General features: G+C 45.6%; 1 protein-coding gene across 5 annotated transcripts in view; it reads left to right on the top strand.

Annotated features, from left to right (window-relative positions):
- The window catches only part of sema6cb (semaphorin 6Cb), a 93,807-nt gene that overhangs the window by 20,116 nt on the left and 53,705 nt on the right, over positions 1-19,986 (top strand). The window contains exon 1 of one of the 5 annotated variants that reach the window (XM_068323056.1): positions 11,699-11,719. The exons of the other annotated variants lie outside the window; for them this stretch is intronic. The gene's annotated coding sequence lies outside the window, so the exon portion shown is untranslated. Of the gene's footprint in view, positions 1-11,698; positions 11,720-19,986 lie in introns of those variants that run through there. 5 annotated transcript variants of the gene reach the window in all.

Here is a 19,986-nt window from a genome sequence, read left to right as displayed (position 1 = left end):
CGTTTAAACGCTAAACGCTGGAAAACTGCCCCTAAACAGTGATGGAATCAGTCTGTTCTGCTCCAGCCTGCAGTTTTATTCTGATGGAAGGTTGTGAAATAAGTTCAAGTGAGCAGTTCGAGTGACTTTAATGATGCAGAACTCATGTCAGGCCTTGATTGCACAGAAGTATGAATGCAAATTGGTACTTTCAGCGTCCCATTTCGCTCGGCCGACCGCTCGGCCATGATGGTGATCGTTCTTAGTTGGGCTCAGACATGTGGATTATGTTTTATTCCCCTTCTTGATGTTTCGCAGTGTGTGGGTCGATGGGAGGTGACTGGGCCGGACCTCGACGCTCAACACACACATTCCAGAGCATGTGTGTGAGATGTCAATAACCCGTTTAAAGCCTCGCCCCCCGGGGGCGACCCCTGGTCGGGGTAGTTAGCTCGAGGATTATGTCATTAACTTTGGATCCTGGTAGCAGCTGTGATCGGTTTGAGTCCCGTTCCGTTCTTCTAACGACCGGCGGGATGCAAGCGGCACGACCAGGTCGGCCAACGACTTTGTTTATTGGTTTTAAATTGGTAATAAATTGGTTTATTTCATTTGATTGGCCGGAAGTTTGTGTGTTTTTAGAATTAATAACACAACTTCAGATGATCTTAAACACTTTCTGTTCCATTTGATGACATTTTTAAATTAACGGATTCATTTTTTGACAACAAAAAGTCATTTTCAGGATCCCAAAATTAAATTTTGTTCATTTAATCTGGCGGTAAAAACTTGTGTCCAGATAATATTGGATATATTTGATGAGTCAAAGATGAGGAATATTAATATATTCAAACGTCTTCTGTATTTCCTAAACTAAAATGTTCTTTTATTTGATAGAACATTTATTTCTCCCCATTTTATTTTGAAAATGTAGAACCATTATTTCATTAATGTCGACCAATGATAATGTCATCGTTTGATCGATTGGTTAATCATGTAAACTAGTCGCTCATCGGTGGTACAGTAGAGCTCAACAGAAGAAGTCAGCCAGTTGGCAGTGGATCAACAATCAAACCGATAGTCGGGTTATTGATCGATCGCGTCGGTCATGTGAGGATCTGCTGACTCGCTTCAACGCTTCAGTTTGTAATTTCATTATTTATTCAAACGTTTACGACATCAAACCGTCGATGGAGGAAGGAATGTAAATCAATAATCATAATCAATCATCTTTAGCTGTTTTAACCCTTTCCTACCCGGTTCTGGAGCCCGTTTGTGGATGCCGTGTGCAGTTATTGATTCGAGGCTGCTGCCGTAACGTGTCCAGAACCTTCTGAACGATAGTATTGACGACGCCGCGGTGGAGCTGGACCATTTCTTCTTACCTTTTTATGTATTTATTTTTTTACTGGCCAGAAGGATCTATTTTTTCCAGACTGGACTGGTTTTCCCGCCCACCACCAGCATTTCTTTCACTCTCAGATGATTTGGTTGGAGGTGTTGGAGTCTGAGACGTCGCTTCCAGAGATTTAAAAAAAAACATTTTTTTCTTGACATCGCCGTGACGACTGTAAAACACCGAGCTGTTTGACTGAGAGCCTCTTTTTATTCCTTATAATTGATGTTTACAGAATCCTCAGGTAGAGCATTAAGGGATATTGCTTTATTAATTGCTGGTGTATGCCATCTAAACGGGTAATTGCATGGCGTTCTCCGGAATGTTAATGCGCCCAGCTCGAGTTTAATGGCGTGTTTACTGTGGCGATGGCCGCCGACAAGTTAAGACGCTTAAATTGATGCCCTCTGCCTTCCAGGAATCGATTCATTATTTTGCGATTGTTGGTGTTAAAGTCACAGAATTATCCCGCCGTTATTTGTCCAAAGATATTTGAACATAAACTACAACGAAAAATTAATAAAATTTATGTTAGAACAGAGAAACAAATATGTTTTTTCTGTGTAAATGTAATGTTTGGAACTTGAATAAATAATAAATTATTATTTAAGGAGTAGTTACATTTATGTTACATTACATTGAGTTACATTTAGTTACATTTATTAGTTACATCTGGACCTTTGATGCTGATGTGGCCCTCGGAGGAAATGAGTTTGACATCCTTGTTCTAGAGATTCATCTGAAGAATAACCAATCAATAATAAATGTGTTACAGTAATTAGTTTGGCAGTGGCAGCTTTCACCAAATATTTCATCGTTCATTCTGGAAAATTCCACCCAATAATTCACTTTCTAATTCACAAATCAGTAGAAAATCAAATTAAATTAAATTAAATTGGAGCAACAAATTAATTTCAGCTTCCTGTCACAGAATGGATGATCAATCAATTGGTATCTGTAGAAACTATAGATGATCAATCACACGTCCTGAACCCCAGAAGAACAGAATATTTTTATCCGTTTGAAGCTAAAAAAAAAAAAAAAATTCCTGATCTGAAAATAAATCTAATCATCTGGATGTGATCATTAGCCCCACCCCTCATCAGCCCCGTCCCTCATCAGGACCCGCCTCACAGGAAGTGACACGGGGGAAGCAGAAGAAAGATTATTTCCAATCCCTCCTCCTCCAACAGAGATTGAAGAACACTGAGCTCCAATGATCCATTTCATCCCTATTCATAGACCGAACCCCCCACCCCCCCATCCTGGTCCTCCGTACCCCTCGGCATCCACACCGCTTCGTGTCCCGCACTCTGTTTCTCTTTTAAGTCCTGCTCTTATTTTTTTTTTAAACTCGCCCGTCTCCTGGAAAAGATTTGACGTGGCGTCGCCACAGAAACGGCTTGCTAAGCGTTTTAGAGCGAATGCCCCCCCCCCTGTAATTACTGCTGAAACAAGCATCTCTGGGAAGTCAGGGCGCCGGCGGACCCGTCGTTACTGACAGTCTCCTCGCCTTTTATCCGCCTCTTGCGCGCCACGGGGCCGTGATGATCACCGTGTTCCACCGCCAGGACATCACTCAATGTAATGTAACTCAATGTAATGTCACTCAATGTAATGTAACTAAATGTAATGTAACTCAATGTAATGTCACTCAATGTAATGTCACTCAATGTAATGTAACTCAATGTAATGTAACTCAATGTAATGTCACTCAATGTAATGTAACTCAATGTAATGTAACTCAATGTAATGTCACTCAATGTAATGTAACTCAATGTAATGTAACTCAATGTAATGTAACTCAATGTAATGTCACTCAATGTAATGTCACTCAATGTAATGTAACTCAATGTAATGTAACTCAATGTAATGTCACTCAATGTAATGTCACTCAATGTAATGTAACTCAATGTAAAAAAAGAAGGAAACCACTCAAACCTGTCCCGACGGCCACTGCGTTACCATGGTGATCCGACTTTCTCCATCTCCGCGAGATCTTCGGATCCATCGCGATGCATTCTTAAGCATACTTTCACTGAGGGTGGGGTCCATCCACCCTTTTTGGGAATAACTTGATTGCTCCAATCGGGTGTCGACGCTCCTACTTCCTGCTCAGGAGTTATTTAACCCCCCCTTGGCCAGAAACCCGGTCCTGCAACAACACGTTCTGAGACACGCCTCAGAAACCGGTTCTGGTGACGCCGCTCGCTGAATGAAATCTGTTGTTGTGACGCCATGCTCACGTGACGACGCGTGTGATCGATCCGTCAACACGCGTGTAATGTATCCGTCAACACGCGTGTAATGTATCCGTGGTCACGCGTGTGGTCAGGGTGACTCATGTCGCTCCAAAAAGTTGTCGGTCCAGAAAACACTTCCTGTCAATCTGAGGAGGCAGCCGTTTTATTTTTGGCGCCAAATCGAAGCTGCCAAACATTAGCTTGGCGGCTAACCCTGTTAGCGCGCCGCCTCCTCCTTTTGCTAAATTTACGGGCTGGTGGGTGTTCGATCTGGGGTCTGCGACTCCGGTGGGCTCCCAGTAGGTGTGAACGGTGCCTGAAAAGGAAGAGGGGAGGAAACGGCTGGCAGGCTGTGCCTGTGCCTCAGCAGGTGGGAACAAGTGTTAGAACCTACCTGCATGCCCCCCCCCCCAGGGTGGAAACAAACCGTTTTGTGAGAAGCAACAAAGGGAGAGCGCGCTTTTATTTTCCTGTTCTCCAAATACAGAAAAAAAACAGTTCTTTTGTTGTTAGAATTTAATATTTTTATTCATTTTGTCTTCATTAAAACCACAAAATTCAGTTTGACGCTGGGGTGTTGCTCCATTGTTGGAGCTGTGGTTGTAACATGACCTGCTGGGGGAGGGGCCCAACAGAAATACAGGACGGTACAAATGGAATGGAAATCACACACAGGTTATTGGTTCAGTTCCATTCGTCTCATTTTGACCACAGAGGATCTAGTTTATGTTAAACGTGTGGAAACAGATGAAGACTTGTTGTGTAACTAGACCTTCATAATAGTAGAACCTACAGTAGAACCTACGGTAGAACCTTAAGATACGTGTTTAATCCATTCTGTGACTGAACTCGTAAGTTTAACATTTCCGCATTTAAAATAACAAATTATTTTGATCTGTTCCAGCGAGTAAAAAAGCCCCTAAACCCTTAAATTATGGGGAAAAAAATTATTAACCAATAGACATGCAGACTTTGTATAAGAAATTATATATATAAATATATATAATTATATATATATTAATGTATAATTATATATATTTATATATAACTATAAGTTACGTAAACAATGATAAAGAAAGAATAAAGAGAAGGAGATCCAGTCTCATGATGTCGTATCCGTCTGCCAAATATTTTCATATATTTTTCATATACTGTTCATATGTTTTGTGTTTTTTGCATGAATTTATTTAAATTTAAAGTTTCCAATCAGAACTCTGATCTCAAGTTTTTATTCTAAATAAAGTGTTAGACTTTTCAGACCCATAACAACCAACCTAGTCCAGGTCCACCATCCCTGAGTCGACACTTTATTCCCAAAGTTTGTGTGGAAACTGGACCAAAGGAATAACTTTATTGATATTTGACACCCATTACATTTCGGACAGAGGATTTTAAGTAGAGCAGCGTAGAGTTTGTCTATCAGCCCCCACCCCCTGCTGCTGCGCTCCCCTTTCAAATGCTAATGGGACTGAGCCGTGTGGAGCTGCTCGTCTAGGAGTGAACTTTCGCTTCTCAGAGGATAATTTATGGATGGTCATGCGGCGTTTCTACGGTTTGGCCCAGCACGGGGGGGGGTCTCCTTATGGCCGAAATATTTTGGCCTCAGTCTCACAGTTTACTGAATCGTTCACACAATCACAGATCAACCACGAAAAGAGTCCCACGTTCACACAAGACCGTCGTCCGTCGAGCATCCTGGGTGATAATAGGACGAGTTTATTTCTGCAAACCGCAAATTTAAAAGTAAAGAGAAGAGAGGCTGTGATTGATTGGGGGATGACGCGTTATAAAGGGTTATAAAGGGTATGTTATGTACAGGGTGTTCAGAGAAACTCTTGGATGCTCATCATCCTGAGTTTCCTCCTTAGAATAAAACGTTTCAGCTCGAACCGTTGATCCGAAACGACAACGAGAGAAACAACAAATCACGTTTGAGGAGCCGAAACGAACGTCTTTTTCCTCCACAAAGGACAGAAAATAATTAATTGATTACTAAAGTAGGTCGTGATTACACAATTCATCGCCGGGGGGGAGGAGGGGGTGCTTGATTGTCCGGACAATGCAGGAGTTTCAAGGGCGCGGCGATAAGCCTGTCACCGCTAGCGCATAAATCTGATGGCTATTATTTGAGCTAACAGGAATTATTTTGCATAATAGCTGGAATTGCTTCTGTTCATCATTATAAAAACCAACCAATGAGACACAAACGTCATATTTCCATCAGTGTTTGATGTTTGACTCATTAACGCCCTCGTCGGGGGTGTTGTTTATTTTGCTACGCGTGTGGAATTAAATTAGCCTTTAGCGCCTGCGACGGTACTTCTCCCCAGGGCGGGGGGGGGGTTGAGCATCTTAATCAATGATGTGAACATCATCGATCATTTGAGGCCGAACGCCGTCACATTTTGATCTCAATCCAAATGAAGCAAACAAAAAAAAAAGAGCAGGAACTCAGTTGGACGACGTTGAATTGGTAGCCATTAGCGCTTCGCTAAGAAGTCCAGACGTCTCCACGTGGACCCTGAACGCCTCTTCTTCAAACCGTGATTAGACTAATGCTTTAATGGCGCCATAAAACAAGCTCTGACCCGTATTTGTTCGACGGCTAACCGCAAACGCCAAACGCCATCTTATTAGCGGCGAGACAGCGGATTGGATGGAATGAAAGGATCGTTTATCTGAACCCACCACTAAATCAGATTGATGCCTTCCTTTAGCACTGTTTAAAGAACTTAATGACTTTGTGTATCGTAGTTATTAATTATTAGCGTGTCCTTGATGGGGGGGGGGGCTTTTATATCAAATCCCCGACACTCCAGGATTTTCAATGAGGCGGTAAAAGCTTTGGCTACCGTCCGCTGCATTAAACTCTCACTACGCCGGAAAAACAAATTTATGGGACGACGTCCGAGATGCACTTACAGTACGTTAGCTGCCAGGTTTTATTAAAGGTTTAAATGTCAAAGGATTGCAATAATAAAACACTTAGAAAACCGTCGTAGTCAGCAGAAGAAAGTGATGCCTTTGTCTGTTGGCGGAATCCGGACAGTATTGATCCGGTCCGACGGGGGCGGGGCCCACTCCATTAGAATTAAGCCCATCTTCAGCTGTTGTCAAGCGTATAAAACAAGTCGGGGCTCGAGTTGCTGATTGATCGTGAGCTGATTGGTTCATCCCTTCCAGTTGATGAATCTCATTCTTGGAAGTAACGGCGAAACAAACCGGGTGTCGGAAAAAGACGACCATGTGACCATTCAGACGTTGTCGAATCCCGGCTGGTTTTTTGATGGATTGTAGTTGCATGGGTTTGTTTGCGAGTGAAATACATTTCTGTTTGGTCGCCTGCCCGACTTGATTGGTATTGACTTGCATGAATTAGTGTGAGATGTTGGAGCGACGCAGCAAAAATTGCGGCGGAGAGCTGAACGGTTGATTGCCAAATTGTAGAGAAACGGGGTACTTAAAGAACAGCCTGAAGCTTTTCCGCGATACGTTTTTTGGGTTTTTTTCTCCACTCCATTAAGACAGGAAAAGTCAGACGAGTACGGACTCAAATCCTCTTGACGTGGATCTATCCCGGTTTGGCAACCCTCTCAAATGTTCCCCGTTGGCTTCAGGACCTCTTCATTACCCTCTAACAAGCCTCTCAACTTCAGAGTGTTGTGCGTTCTGGCAATTTGAAGCGTTTCTGGATAATTAAATCCGGGTTAAGCAGCACTAGCTTCCCTCGTAGACATTTATTTTTTCCTGTTTGGAGACCCCGTTGGGGCGGCGACCTCCCAGCGGCGTATCGCCACCACTTCATCTCAACATGGCAACCGCTAGTGCCCCTACAGGCGCCGGGCGGATGATCAAAACTGGCACTAGTGCCGAAATAATCCCACCCCCTTCTCAGTGCCTTTTCCTACATTCTCCATTCATTAGTGGTGTATAAATAAGTAATTCAAGATCAGTCGGCTGGAACGTGGCCAAGAGACCGTCTCCAGGACTCCATTATAAACCGGTAAGAGGATGGGTGGCTTTATTTTTTTGAAGTTTTTGTCTGAAAACACTCCCACTCGACCCCCCGGTGAGGGTTGATGGTTAATTGAATGCTGCCTTCAAGCAAATTGCTCATAATTCACGTTGACGGAAGGAATCCTGTTTCCGAGGCGGATAACGTTCAGGCGTCTGAATGCGTGACGCACGAAACCCAACGATGTTTGCTCTCCTTCCTTCCTTTCATTTTGATCCCTCTTTGTATCCCTTCTTTTCTCCGGCCTTTGTTCTCCACTCCCCCCTGTCATTACCCTGGCAAAAAAAAACCATTCACCGCCCCTGAAACACGTAATTGACTTTTCATTGACACGAGCTGTAATTGGCTTTTAATCACCGTTTTACATCATGTTTTGATATTCAAATCAGCGGTGTCAGCGCAGACAAAGGCGCCTCTTCAGCACCGCGTTCGCCGTGTTGGCGTATAAGGCCACCTCTGGAGGCGCCCAGCTAAAGGCTGATTGACACTTCACAGGGAAACATTTAGGCCGCTGGTGGCTCTCTGTGACATCCATCAATTATGGGATGCACACGGCCTCCGCTCAAGGTGAGTCAAGCTCAATCGCAACCGCGTCAAAAGTCTGCGACGCTCTCGAATCAAAAGTCACGCAGCTGGAATCCGTCCAACGGGATCTGACTAATGTCCGTTAAATACGGGGAAAAAAACTCCAATTTGGCCTCAGAGGATAGTCTTGCCATCTTCGTGAAATCTTTTTCGCACCAGAGATTGGAAGTCCAATAAACAAATTTGTCAAAAGTCGTCACTCAAGAAAAAAACACAACAAAAAAATAGCATTTTTAAGTGACATTTTGCCATTTAACTACCCATTTTGAAACTTTATCCCTTTTAGTGTAGATATCTTTGAGTGGTGCCCCATGAAGACCCTTTGCTACCCAGCATATACGTATGTATGTTATAAGCTGCAGCTTTAATACAGCGTGGAGGCGTGCAAACCTTCCCACCGTAACAGAAATGATAAACAAACTCATAAACCGCCCAATTAAAAGCTAAAATTAGCATTCATGGCGCTCCTGACAGAAGCATCGGGCGATGACTCCGTCGCTCTTGTTTCCAATGCTGTAAATTAGTAACGCGTCATTTTGTCGACGCGTCTCTCTTCCCTTTATATTTTCAATGCTGTTGGAGAGAGATATACATTTCCAAGTTTATATCAGTCGATAGGTTTCTGAAAGCACTGTGGATTTGGCGGATGGCCACATCAGGCATGGAGATGTACGCTAGCGACGCTGGTCGATAAGTCGAGGTCAGTCGTCCGCCTCCACTCAGCGCGGTGAAAGCAGTTCCCACGCTCTTTGCTACCGGTGGAGGAGAGATAAGAGTCGTCAGTTTGACAGAAACAAACTTCTTTTCTCCTGCTTTGTTCCAACAGCAAAAACAGTTCCACCACTGGTGGACTTGAGGAAGGTCTCGTTATGGTTGGGCTTTAAGCAGAACCCAAACATATCCGTCCATCCGCAGGGTTTCGTCAAAACACCGTGGCACAACAGGAAGAGACAAGCGTTGGCAACCAACTCTTTCCTTGTCTAGTGTCTCTGGTCAATCCCTTTCACTCCGTCTGCTTTTGTCACTTTCTAGTCTTTCGTTCCGTCCTTTTTTTACGCCCCCCCTCCTCTGTTTGCTTAATCTCTTCTCCCTTTTGGCTGAACGATCATGAGTGACGTCTCGTAGCTCCTTGGCCACCGGATAGTCTTTGGGAGCCATCCTTCTTTTTGTGGACAGTCCGAGATGCCCCCCAACAAATACTGACATCGAGACAAAACTCCAGCTGGCAGGGGGTGCGTCCCATTCAGCTCCCAGCACCCGGAACAGGGTCCTCTCCCCCTGCTCCATCAGGATCATCCCTTCTGCTGGCATCCAGCTGGAAAATCAAAGCTTTGTACTCGCTGAAAGTGAACGAGAGGCAGCCTGAAGGTTTCTGGGTAATTGCTGCTGCTGCCGCCCCCGTAGATTCTCTTCTTTTAACAAAGTCGTTTAATTAAAGAATTGCACATGAACTTTTTTTCACTCCTGACTTATATTATTAAAAACTTCTTTGTTTTTCATATTAACGGCTGTGACCTGTGCCGCCCTGAATCGCAGCTTCAAAGCTCGGTTCTGTTCGCACCTCAACAGGAAACCGTTGTGATTAATTTTGTTTCAATTTAAAGCGGGCGACTCGTATTTCTAGTCAGTTTTTGCTGTTGTTTAATAATCATTTGTTTCCTCGTGCCGTTGTTTAGATGTATATCAACGGTAAATCATGAACAATAGCAAAGTGGTAACAAAGCCCAACTTGATGAAGACGTCCTTGTAATTCACTTTGGTGGTGAAAATATTGGGTGGGCAATTTATTTACGTTAATGGTCCAGACTGTACGGTTTAGAACAGCTGAATTAAACATTGATTATATATTTATTATATATATTAGAATAGACACAGTGAGACAAACAGGGGCTTGCAAAAGCTCTGGATTGGACCACCAGGACCACGAAACAGCCGCCGTCAGACTTTCAGAGTATTGTGTTTTTTAACTTTATGATCCGAAACCAAGAATCATAAAAAATCATAAAATGTTATGTTAGAATGAGTCTCAGAGGCAGCAGGTCCACTTCCTGTTTGGACAAAAATAAACTGAGAAAATCCATCAAATCTGTTTTCCAGATAGGGAAGTTTTTTTCCAGTTGTGCTCTTTAACCTTGAACCTTTTGAGGCGCTGCTTGAAAATGTGAAAAGCAGCCGTCTCTAAAGGGACTTTAGACGTTTCCGTTCCAACAGTTCCTTATACAGTAGAACTACGAGTTTAATCTGTAACAAACGACTCAAGTCAAACATTTCCTGTTTAAAATAACTAAAATCATTTTAATCATTCCAGCCTTAAAAATAAGACCCAAACCCCTAAATTTTGAAAAAACATTTTTATCAACCAATAGACGCTATCCTTGCTGTGTTGCGTCACATTGCAAACTACCGTTAAATGTGTCCGTTTAACGCTCTTATCAAGACCTGTTTCTGTACATCTTTAGAACACAAGCAAACGGCGGTGAAGATTTGTCCACTAGAGGAAAGTGTTTTGTTGCTGTTTGTATTCTCCTTTCTCCTCTTCCCTTCTTTCCGCAAAGTGTTTTAGCGAGATCAATCTTGTTTCTGCACAATTGCACAGATTGGAATCTATTTCGGCTAAAAAAAGGGAAAAAAAAGGAGGTGGACTTGAAATGGAGCCATTCATCACGGAGTGAACGGCGTAACAGGAGGGGCGGGAGAACGCTAAAGTAAAAGCTAAAGCGGACGTGAGGAAAAATGTCCACCAGACAGGCAAACAAACGGCGGTGGAAGTCAACGCAACCTGTCGCCGCTCTCGTCACGACCATGTGACATTTAGGACGGGGGTGTCTCCTCGTAGGCCTAACTAATATTCTGCAGTATGTCGTCTGGGAATGTCCTACCGGTCCTGTTTGTCCGTTAAACACTTGCCTTTCTCTCCGGCTCAGCGGTGGCGCTCCCTCACGCCCCGAGGTCTTTACTCAGCGACCGCCGCTGCCAATATCCCTAAAATGTTCCACTGTGGTCAGTCTATTCGCCATCGCCACAAGCAGCTGTGACCATGGCGACAGTGCCTGAAGTGATGGCGGAGTCTCGTCACCTGAATGCATCGCAGGTTTAACCAGAAGAACGTGGTAAAGGAAACCAACCACAAACCCCGTGACCTCAACCGTGGACTGCGACGCGGAGCAGGGAGGGGCGTGTCTTGCGATGGTGCAAAAACAAGACAGGTGTGAACCGATGTTAGCATAACTCGCTGGACAGGTTTGTGCCTCACGTGCCGCAACATCGAGAACTTCCTCTTCTGGTGTTTTGTTCTCAGATTGTTTCGATTTGTTTTGGTCGACTTTTGATGAAGACGTTTCACCTGATGGTGTCGGTTCGTGGCTGTCAGGAGTGGCGTTGTTGGTGCCATCCCTAGCGGGGCTGTCACTTCCTGTTTATGGCATATATCAGCTGTTAAACTCATTTTCACAGAGGGCCACGTAACGGCTGTCCTCAAAGGGCCAGATGTAACTAATAAAGGTAAGTAAATGTAACTCAATGTAGTCTTGTAATCTAAGTCACAAACATTACAGTTACACAGAAAAAATATGTTTATATTTTTAGACCCTTTTCTGTTCTGGCGGGCCACATAAAATGACGTGGAGGGCCACATTCGGCCCGCGGGCCATGCATAAACAAAAACCCTTGTGAAAGCATTCCATAAATAAGTGTTGTGGTTTTTCTGTTCCACAAATAGTACCTGTCAGATTCAATTGATTCCATTTCACAGGTAATCACAACGCAGACTGCTCTGACATCATTAGCATCACTGCTAATGCTAATTACTCAGCTGTAAATGCTAATAGGAACATCTGAGCTGCTGTTTGTGGTGCGTTAGATGAAGCTAACTGACGGCTTCCACCCAGAGCTATAAATTACAATACGGAAACCTGGCAGATAATTAATCTGGCAGCTGTTCTCCACACCATCAATAAACTCCAGACACGTCCCGAATGCCACGCACAACACGTCTCTCTTGTCTCCGTTGTCCTCTGAGGAGTTATGACTTTAACCCGGGACGCGTCGAACGTCTCCGAGCACCGAGAAAAGAAGTGGAAACCGACAAAAAAAGACAAGAACCAGGGAAGAAAGGCGGAATCAGGAGTCAGCTGTTGGGTTTGCGTCTCCATTCAGAGCGAATAAAGACGTTGACGGTGTTATTTACCCCTGTTCTTTGTACTGGGGGTACGTCTCCGCATGAGAAATGTGCTGCAGTGGAAGAAATCTGTTCCCAAACAGGTTAGAAAAAGATTTCCTCAGAAGACTGTCAACAGGTTTGGCTTCCCCTCTTTTCTGTGGAGATGGCTCCGGATTGGAGTGATGTGTGAATCCAATGATTCCTGAATGTCAACCAATCAGATTCCATTCAGAATCACCCAAAACCCACCAAATCAACCCACTTCCTGCCGGTCTTGCTAATTGTTAGCATCATATACGGTGTGCATTCGCACATCAATGCCCGCGACTTCACCTCGTCGTGGATTTTTGGTCGACAATCACGTGATACCTGTACGTGCATTCTATTGGCTGACGGTATTCAGGAAGTGCGCTACATTCTTTGAATCTCGGACTTGCATGACACAAAAGTGGAGTCGTCGACATAAAGTGAGACAGTCTATCAGAGTGTTTTAAAGGTAATACAGATAGAAGGTGGTTTAATGTCAGTATGGGGGGGTTCAGAAACGTTTAAATTACCGTAAATAATGAGATATATAGTTTGATACTATATCGCGGGATTCGTTATATACGTGTGTTTCCTGGAACGCATTAGCCGCGGGTAACGAGGGATCACTGTACTGTGATTTATTCGGCTGCTTACCGGCGTCGCAGGCGAGCGTCGAGTCTTTTGGAGTTGACAGACTCGCAGCGCCGCGTCCGGAACAATGGATGATGAAAACGAGAGCGTCGTCGTTCCGGTGAAGGATGGACGCCACACAGAGCCGGGGGCTGAAAGTGGGGCAGCTCTCAGAAGAGACGTGAAATACCCTCTCAGATATCCGACGCTTCAGAATCACGTCCGGGCAGATCTTCCAAGGAATAATTCAGCAGACGTCTCCCCAAAAAATCTGCCAGGTTGATATATAATAAGCCCGAGTCGGTTTGATGTTTGCTCCCCCTCCCTCGCTGTCAGTTCAGATTTAAATTGCAGGCCTCTCATGATGGGGGGGGGGGTGTTATTTCCTCTCACTAGGATGAAATTCCTCTGACATTTACCCGTCTTTGATTTCCTTAATTCCGTACTCCACCTCCATCGGCGGCGCGGTCCATCTGTCGCAGGGCGGCGAGGACGACCCCCGCGGCGGGAGGGGGGCTTCATTAAAGCCTTCCTCCCCGCCTCCTCCTCTTCATCTTCAGGTTCTCTCCAGGACTTAACGGGAGGATTCCATTCCGTTCGTCCTTGTGTTTCCTGCCGTAGAGGAAGGCGAGCGGCGCCCAGTTGGTCGACATTCTAACATCGCCGTTATCAAACGTTTACCTCGGTTCTTCAAACCGTGACTTTAAAGAGCGTTTAAATCGGTTTACGTTTAACTTCAACATCATCGTTTTTGAATCCTGAAAACCTGAGGTCGTGTTTTAAACGTTTTAACGTTTAAAACACCGTCGTCATTAGCGGCGTGTAGCCGTCTTTAGCCTGTTGCTAATTCACGGCGTCTGACTAGCGGGCACAAGGGGGCCCTTGTGCTCGGCACCCCCCCGTCCCCCCAGCTCGGGACCTGGCTCGGATAACTGCCTCGCTGAACCCTGCATGCCAATTACACCGAACCCCCCGCCACTAACAATGGGCAGAAAGGAGATATCAGCTGACTCCAGGAGGAAGCCGTTAGCGCCATGTTGTTGGGTTCTAGCAGACAACCTCCAGACGACCTCCAGACAACCTCCAGACGACCTCCGAGTTTTATTCTCTATTGCGCTTTTTCTCGCGTAACAATTGTAACGTAACGTCTTGTGTTTCGTACGACATGTCGCTTCAGATCCGTCGTTAATCTGCTGAGCTCAAGGCTCGACCTTCTGCCTGTCGCATCGGGATTAGCATGCTAGCATTTTGGCGCGTATCTCCACCTTTCAAGGCTTCACCCCCCCCGACCTGTTAGCCGACGTGTTTCCTGGCTCAGGAATGCAAAATGAGCGCCACCTGTCGAAGCTGGATTTATATTCCGACATTCAACATTCGGTGCGGCGAGAACGGGTCGTCATGACGATCAGGACGTCCAATCATCAAATCGACACCCAAACATTCCCTGATGATGTCACCTCTCATCCGCCGTCGGGTTCGGCGGAGGGATTTGTGGTGGCGCCGCGTGACCTCGGACCCGTTTGGGTCTGTAATGCATTAAAATAAGCCCGAGCACCCCCCTCTGTCAGATGATGGATTGGGGGCTCCAGGAGAGGCTCCTCTATGTAAAAGAGGCGCTTGCAGACGTGGCACTTTCATCAATCAGGGGGGGGTCGCTCTAATGTTTCCGCCACAGAGGGATGAGCCTGTTTGTATGCAGCGGACCAATCCGGAGCCCTTTTGCCACCTCAGCTGTTTGGGCAGTGATCCCCCCCCCATATGAGGCAGAAACGGAACAAAACAGAACTCTGGAGCTTTAATTAAACATGTAGGAGGATGAAGTCCTTCCTCTGGGCTTCATGGTTTAATCATCGCCCCGGCGCCGGCGTAGTGCTGCGCCATCAGCGCTACAAGTTTGTCGACTCGCTTAGATGTTAATATGAAGGTCTTGGAGTTGAAGGAAGGAGGGCGTTCAAAGTCCTGGAACAGCCGGAGGAAGCGTGTTAGCATTCCGTCTGGGTTCCGCCTGGATAACTGGGGGAACGTCCGCCCAAGTAAAACATGTGATAGAAGAGCTAAGTGTCCCCGGCGAGGCTGGAGAACAAAGGCAAACACAGGTGAACGAGAAGGAAGTCATTCACAACGAGTGGATGGAGAGGTTTTTACTGTTTTCACATCATCTCCTGCTTCGCTTCTGTGTCAGAGATCTTGATGCAAATTTACTGAGTGAATAAAACACTGAAGACCTGAAAAGACATTTAAAACACATAAAATTCTTAATGGCTTGAACTGAAGGTCCAAAAAAACGTAAAGAGGAAGTGGAGGAGCTGATTTCCTGTTAGCCACAGGTTAGTTATACAGGTAGTCCTCAACTTACAAACACAACTGGTCCTGAGAGGTTGTTCATAAGTTGAATTGTTGGTAAGTCGTTATTTTTTAAATTTCAGCCTCTAATCTCCATTTATGGTCATTTAAATGTCATTACTACTCTGAATACTAAAGTTCCATTTCCTCAGACTGACTGGAAACAATAAGATATGAAAACAACCCATAATAATAAAATCCTGTAGTAGTGCAATGTAACTTAAACATCTCTACCTCTGCTGAAAGGGGAACTACAGTAGTCGGACATGGCGGGCCCACAGTTGTTCGTATCTTGAAGACTTCCTGTTTAAAAATTATTAACAGAACATCATGTCTCATCACATGACTGGTTGTATAAGCTCCGCCCCTCCATAAACACTTCCCATCCTCAACTTGTACCATCTACAAAAGTCCTCCTTGTGTTTCCCACGGGATCTAGTAACACTGGTCTGTGGACGCTGATCTGCCAGTACCCAGCATGCATCTGTCCTCCTGCCAGTACCCAGCATGCATCTGTCGTCCTGCCAGTACCCAGCATACATCTGTCCTCCTGCCAGTACCCAGCATACATCTGTCCTCCTGCCTCACCCGTCTTGTTCTCGCCTCCCTACCTCTCTGCGTGTGGTTGCTGAGTCGTGGCGGTATTCGTGACGGGACGTGTGCCGTAACCCCGGCTGCTTTGGCAGATAAGCCCCAATCGGCCCACCTGCACCCCCCCAACCCCCACAACTGCTCATCAGCTGAACGGGACTCGCGCTGTCACGGCCGTTCACTCCGCGGCGGCAGCTTCTCGCCTCGACGGAACCAACCGTCTCTGCTGGGACGTTTGGAGGGAATCCAGCTCACCCCGAATCAAACGGCAAATACAAAATAGAGTGTGCTTGTTATTATTTGTGAGAAGTCCATCCTTTCCCTCGAGGGCGATCTCTTGGGGACCCACGGGGCCGTGAAATGACCCTCCACGGGCCTCACCTGGGACCTTGGACCTCTTCCCGCTGGTCTTTCCACTCTGTCGCTCCCTAACAACGCTTTGTCCCTGTTTCCATTTCCCCTGCTTTGAGTTCTCTCGCTCCTCTCTCTTTTATAAGCAGAATCGCTCGCTTTCGCCCTTTTCTCCGGAGACTTAATGTTTCCTGTTGGGATCCTGTTTTAAAGGCTTCAGTGAGAATCGCTCGGCGTGGAGTCGGATCCCGATTTGTTCAGGAATGGGACGTCTTCTCCCAGTCAACCCTGAAGCGTCGTCTCTCTTCGAGGCTGTTTCCTACTTGTCTTTCTATCCTCATGAGAATCCTCAAGAGTACGTGAGTCTAAAATCGTGGCAATCAAGAAGACGATTTGGCTCGATGCCCCAAAAGCGCTGCCCTCTCCCTCTGACAGTGCACAGATGGATGATGGGTAGTGATCGATGGTCGTGGCCCCGGCATCAGTCAAACCCAACGGCCCCAACTTGGAAAGCAGTTAGCGGGCCGGAGTTGGGCTGAAGCGGAGCCGGACCCCGCTGGGTTCCACCAGCAACCCTACCAGCGCCTGGCCGCCACACAACAGGGGGCATTAGCACCAATCACGTTAGCCGTCTGCGCTAACAACCAGTGTGTTGACACAGAGCAGAGCCGACCATTAGGAAACAAGCGCTCCATAGAGGGAGCAACACCAAACTGCTATGAGTCATAAGACTGTGTGTGTGTGTGTGTGTGTGTGTGTGTGTGTGTGTGTGTGTGTGTGTGTGCTTTAACTAGCGTTCTGTTTTCACCACCCACTGAGTCTGTCACATGATGTCATCACCATGAAGGAAGGAAGATTATGTGTGTTTGTGTGTGTGTGATATCCGTGTGTACATATCTACTGTATATATATATATATATATGTGTGTGTGTATATATGTATATATATATATATATATACAGTAATTCCTCTTTATTTGCGCTTCAAGATGCGCGGCTTCACTACATCGCAGATTTTTAGTAGGTAGTCATGTGATACCGTACGCGCATTGTACGGCATTGAAGTTCGCTGCGTTCAGAGACTCACGGAACGCAGCGAACTTCTGTGTATTAAAGAAACATTAAAAGTGTTTTAAACAGTCTATCGGAGTGTTTTGAAGGTAGTACAGATAGAAGGTGGTTTAATATCAGTTTGGGGAGGGGTGAGAAACCTTTAAATTACCATAAATAATAAATAGTTTGTCGTTATATTGTGGAATTTTGTTATTTGCTGGTGTTCCTGGAATGCATTAACCACGAGGAACGAGGGGTCACTGTGTAGATGTTTGAGGACATGATTGGTTTTTAATTGTGAACTTTGACTCGTCTCCAGCTGACTTGTTTTCTTCAGCTTGGTTTCAAACCAGGTTAGAGTTTCACTTTTTCTGTAAAGCTTTATTCCTTTTGGTCGTTTTTCTCCGTTTTTTGTTTCAGCAGCTGTTTTTCTAAAGAAATTCCTGTTTTTTCATTGAAAACTGAAGCGACTGTTGGGAGCTAGAGAAACGTTAGCCTGTCTAAACGCTCCGCTGCGCCAGAAGATTTTGGATCGGCTTTAAAACCCTCCATATGAACGAAACCCGACTGTTAAAAACGTCCGTTTTACAAACACAGCGGTCGGTTAGACTTTCACCGGCAATGTTCGCGGTCGACGTCAGGGCCTTAATCGCATCTTAAAGAGACGGGAGGCCGGCTGCAGGCTATCCGATGCCGCTAAACGCTACGCTATAGACGGAGAGGAAATGGTTGTCATTTCTTAGCGTAATTGCGGTGAGCCGGGTAATAAAAGCGATTTTAAGTCGATGCTAGGAGCCGTTTGATGACCGTGTTTGCGCTGGAATTCAACACTCGTGTGCGAGACGCCACGTTGACACAGCCGGAGAATGCTACCCTACAGGAAGTGTCCCGATGCATACATGGAATGCGGCCAAGACTCCTCAAACCGCCGGAGACGTGAGAGGAGCTTTAAACCAAAACCTCATCATGTGGATAAAAGTTGGCGACATACGTGAGGCGCTCTGAGTAAGTAATCGTTTTACCAACCTATTATCGATCCGTCTCATCGTAGAACGGCTCCGTATCGTGATTTCACCGCCGAAACGACCCTTTAATTGTAGAAAAACTAGAGAGAAAGGGCAAAAAGAGAGTAAATCCTGTCGACTGAGATGGAAAAGTCGCGTCCTGAACATCCAGGAGGTCGTTCTCCATCGACTTCCAATGCGTTCTGAGGTTCCGTCGGATGTTTTAGTCTGTAATTAAAGACATTTGTGTGAGAAAATGTTCCAGAGAGGTTTCTAGATGTCACTTCTAAACAACAGCAGCAAACAAATCAACAAACTCTTTCCAGACTGACGCGGAAAAGAAATCCAGTCTGACTCTTGCCAAAATGTTTAAATCTGCAGCCTCATGATGGATCTTTCCTGTTTCTGATGCTGTAATCAATCGTAGGGTATAATCAATATATTGTGTAAGCATTGGTTGGTTTTGACAGCTCTAGTCGTGACTCGTTCAGCAGGTATGTCCCAGCGGGCCTTCCCACCCTGTTGCATGTGAACTCTGACCTCTGCTCATCATTAGCCGTCACATGGAGTAGAAACAAGCAGCTGAAAGACACCCAAACAGGAATTACACATCTGTTGAAAGATAAAGTCAGTCGAGTTGTGCAATATCGATGGCTGTCGCCCCTGGTCGCTATGGTAACGCCTGTGCAGAAGCATTCAAGCCAGTCAGCTGCAGGTATCTGGCAGTGAAGCGAAGACGACCCGCATAGTTAGGTTCAGGAAAAGGGGCGGGACTTAAAGCCCAGGATGCAACCTGTTTGACATGTAAACAAGAATAAAAACAAAACAAGACGCAGCATTTTACTCTAGAAGCGTTTATTTTTGTTATATTGTAGCTTCCGTCAGGTTCCAGGGAAGTTCGCAGGTCGCCCATTAGCGACGTCTTTCACACGGATGACGGCTCGTTTCAAACTGATGGCGCTGTGCGAGCTAATTGGCACATACATTTGTACGTTCGATAAATCAATCGATCAATCAACTTATTTATATAGCGGTTATCACATCTGGAGATATTTCAAATAGAGATAGAAAGCCAACAATGTCCTCCAGAGCAGCATAAGCTAAGGTGGCGGGGGAAAACTCCCTCATTGAGGAAGAAACTCCGGGCAGGACCCAGAGTCTGGAGGAGACAGAGATAGGTCAAAGATCTCATTTGTTCTCGCAAACCTCCGCAGTTAAATGAGAATACGTGAAAACTTGACGACTGGACACTTTTTTTGGCTCCGTGGGTGAGGCCCCGCCTCCAGAGACCACCTTGCACCGCCGCCGGCGGTCAGATTAGCACCTCAGGAACCCGGAGATGAAGAGTTGTGCCTTTGTTGGATCCCCATCCCGTCTTTTATTCCTCAAATGTAAAAACTTCTCTTTCCGAAAGTCGGTGTTGTTTACGTTTCCATATCGGCGGCGAGGCGTCCGTCCTGCTGCTGGCGTTCGCCGCTGGCTGCTTCTACTGTTTGCAGGAGCTGAGTGGGAGAAAAGGACTCAGTGGGTTTTTATTTTTCCTCTTCATAATTTGCATGATTTTGGTCGGGCGCGCTGCGGCCGCCTGCAGGAGTTTGGTCTCGTTCTGTT

Source organism: Antennarius striatus, chromosome 9 (assembly GCF_040054535.1).
Source record: "Antennarius striatus isolate MH-2024 chromosome 9, ASM4005453v1, whole genome shotgun sequence".
In the NCBI taxonomy this organism is placed as follows: Eukaryota; Metazoa; Chordata; class Actinopteri; order Lophiiformes; family Antennariidae; genus Antennarius; species Antennarius striatus.
This window is presented reverse-complemented; position numbering and strand designations above follow the sequence as displayed.